Below are 3,843 nucleotides of genomic sequence, written 5' to 3'. Positions count from 1 at the left end.
AGGCGGCAAGGGATCAAAAGAAAAAGGAAGTAGCCGGAAATCGGGGGTTAAAAAAAATCCAAGAATAGAAAGAATTTTGGTTCATAGAGGATGACATGCGGGACCCATGATCCCGCATCGTAAACGGCTCGATCGGAGAGCGTTGAACGAGATGGCGCGATCGAGAAAAAAAACAATGCCGGAGAGGCTGCCATCCGGGCCCTACATCCCTCGGCGGTGCGGATTTGCGTTGACTCGGCCGGCGAACCCGAGAATTCGAGATGCACCACGTCCCGGGCCACCATACGCCACGTTTTGGCCGTTTTCGTCGGGCTAGGTGGCCTCAAAAACGAGAAAAAAACGTTTTGACATGCACAACGGACAGACCCAAAATCATCGGCCATGGTACACCGGCAACCACGGCGCGACTTCAACTTTGTCGGCCATGGCAACTTTTCTTGTAGTGTTTGGATTTTCACTCCAATGGGTATGCCTAGAGAACTTTGTGTTTCCAACCCCATGTCTTTGCTCATCTCATCATCATCTATCTATCTATATGTACATGTCATCATCTGAGCATTCATACACATTTACACAAAAAATAGGGGCAAAACGAGGCAAAACAAGACAAAACTGGGCAGAATAACCCTGGCCGGGGTCTCTGGCCTGGTTGTACCGGCCTCTGCGCCGGGTCATCCGGCGTCTGGCCCGGTCAACCGGGCGGCAAACCGGCCGTGCGGCTGGTTATGTTAGGAGGAGGTTACCCCTTGGGGTTCTTCTTCCTCACTCCCCCCCCTCCACCATACACACCATTGCCGCCGCCTCCACCATCCCCACCTCTTCCTAGGGCCTTCCCACCACTAGAAACCACTCAAACTTCACCAAATCATAGATCGGGCCCTTTGCATCATCTCCACCAAGGGATTTGGTCCCTCTCAGGCTACTTGGGGAGATCTTGGGAATTTGGCTCTCAAGCCCTACCTAGGTGTTCTTCTTGTTCCCTTGAGCAAAGAGGACCATGTCTTCGGGTAAATTGTTCCCCCTTTCCCTCTTTCTCCAAGTTTCCCTCACACATTGCATTTTTCTTTAAAAAAAATGAGAAACCTAGGGTTAGGGTTAGGGTTTGTAAGTCCTCATGCCATTAGAGTGTCTCACAGCACTATGCACATATTCCACTCTATTGCTATAGTCTATGTTCAAGTTTATGAGTTTTTGCATGATTTTGTGGTAGAAATTCTGGGCAACACCTCACAATTCGACAGACCCGGTCACAGGCCCGGTCAACCGGCCTCTCAACCGGCCGGTCCGGCACGTGGCCCGGTCAACCGGATGGGAAGCCGGCCAGCCCGGTCTCTCGTCCGGTTGGACCGGACCGTACGCCGGGTCGCCCAGTTTTCGCACAACTCCGTCAAAACACTTGAATATATACTATGCTTTTTGGCCTCCCTATTTACTGATGACATGTACACTTACCCCACTTCTATCCTCGATCTATTTGCTGATTCACAGGTGGTTCGAGTGGTGATGATCGTGGTGGTCTTGCCAAGAGAGGAAGGCGTGCGACAAGGCCTCCTGGCTGCCGTACTAGCGGCCGTGTGCCTTCTAAAGCACCTCAGACTACTGGCACTGGCAGCTCCACTCAGGGAACAAGCAAGACAGTTGGCACTAAGAGGAAAGATAAACAGGCAGCCCAAGATGGAGATGAAATAGTGCCAGACTACAATGCGGGCACAGCACATCTTGGTGATTGGAAAAGTGTGAGGGAGGAAAATCCGTATCGCTTTGTGCAGCGGACTTACACTGGTGGGGACAGGTTTTTTTGGACCAAGACTCAAGATGACCTCTGGGCAGATTTCTACAACACTAGAGAATGTATGAAGAATGGTGCTATTGTGATGCCCAAGGCCATCAACACGGAAGAGTTTGCCTTGCATGAAGCCACCAAGTACCGCTTTGTGGTTGATACCTTGAGGGGTTTGGAATTGTATGATCTTGTGTGCCTGAAGCCCGATGATGACCAAAGAGAAGGCACCTATTGTCCCCTTCTTGTCCGTCAGTTCCATTGCACCGTATTCTTCCATGATGATGATGATCGCACTATGACTTGGATGACAGGCAAAGAGAAGTACTCATGCACCTATACTCAGTTCTGTGAGGCCTTGGGTTTTGGTGGTGGCCTTGCTCGTGGGTTCAAGATTCATTCTCGGCCTAAGCTCGTTAAAGGTGACATTTCCTTTTGCTATCCCCCGAACCCTACAGCTGGTCCTCCACTATCTCTGGGATGTACTACTCCTATCTTGTGCTTGCCAAGATATTCCGTGAGAGTCTCATCAGCAAGTCAGGCGACTCCAGTGAAGTCAGGAACTACCACCTGAATCTGATGTACTATTGCCATCCTGACAACATAAGGCAAATTGATGGCTGTGATCTCCTTTACTGTGAGCTGAAGCGTTCTGTTCTGGGCCGCATGACTCCCAACTATGCTCAGTATGTTCAGCGGCTCATCAACAAGGTAGTACCTTCTCCCAACAAGAAGCTAGATCAAATCATCCAGATGGAACCATTCAAGTTCCCCACTCAGGACACTCGTCCGGAAGTCCCTGCCATGATGCCCTCTGAGCGACGTTCCAAGGAACGACATGATCATGCAGCTAGCTCTAGCTACTCTAGGCGCCCCAAGCGCGGTGCCTCTCGGTTCCTCTCCAGCTTGTGGCAAATGTGCAAGAATACCAATGATGTTGCACATCAAAGTCTTGCTTTGAACCAGGAGACAAGGAGGCGACATAATGAGTTCATGGCTGCAAGGAATGCCCATGTTCCTCCTTCTGGACCTGAGATGGAGCCTGTGGTTGCACCTTCTTGGGAGATGCCTCACATTACTGATGAGATGTTCCAGAACTTTGACCTCTCCATGTATGCTCATGGTGGTCTTCCTCCTAGGATTGCTCGTGCCCCTGCTGATGCTGATGATGATGATGATGATGATGATGAAGAGGATGAAGGTGATGAGGATGATGATGACGAGCGCGATGGCGAGACCTCATATTCCACTGGGCATGAGTTCTACTGATGGGTGCGCTAGCATCTCTCCTTTTTTCTTCGCCTTTTTGGTGTTCCGATGCCAAAGGGGGAGAAGAGAGTAGAGTCTAGGATCACGGGGTTCTTTGGTTATCACAAGCCATGGTTGTTGCTTTATATGCTTTATTTGCTTCTTATATGGCTTGTGCTTATTGTCTCTGCTTTCTCAAGAACCATTTGCTACTTTGAATAATTCGTGTATGGACGAGTATTTGTATGCTTAATCACTCTATTAGGATGATCATGCCTTATGCTTATATATCTTGATATACTTGTCCATACCATGCTTGTTTCCTAAAGATATTGGGGGAGCTTCTCATATTCCACAAATGGTGCACTTTGCATTCAAACACAAATTCTCCAAGTGCATACATTATGGGGGAGCTGTCGTAATATATTATATGGAATCAAGGTTTAGAGCTTATCATAATATCTATATGTGACTCTACCTCGGTTTGTCATTGTATACCAAAAAGGTGGGGATTGTAAGGGTATTTTACCCTTATCCATTATTTTGGTAACAATGACACCGTGCTAGAGTATTTGGCCTAATACATGTTTAAAAGGATAATCTCAGGTATTAGCCAAAGCGGCATAAATGGTGTATCAAAGGTACAAGAAGGCTAAAGGAGACCCCCCACTTCGACAACAATCAAATAAGGGGTCTACAACATCCAGCCGGTCAGAGGCCCGGTTGGACCGGCCCATGCGCCGGCCGGTTCCTGTCTGCCGCCTGGTCCACCGGCCGCACGGCCGGGCGCCCCGGCGCAAACCGGCCCTGGCTCT

The sequence above is a fragment of the Lolium rigidum genome, chromosome 1 (genome assembly GCF_022539505.1).
Source record: "Lolium rigidum isolate FL_2022 chromosome 1, APGP_CSIRO_Lrig_0.1, whole genome shotgun sequence".
In the NCBI taxonomy this organism is placed as follows: Eukaryota; Viridiplantae; Streptophyta; class Magnoliopsida; order Poales; family Poaceae; genus Lolium; species Lolium rigidum.
The sequence above is the reverse complement of the archived record's forward strand: the minus strand, read 5'-3'. Positions refer to the sequence as shown.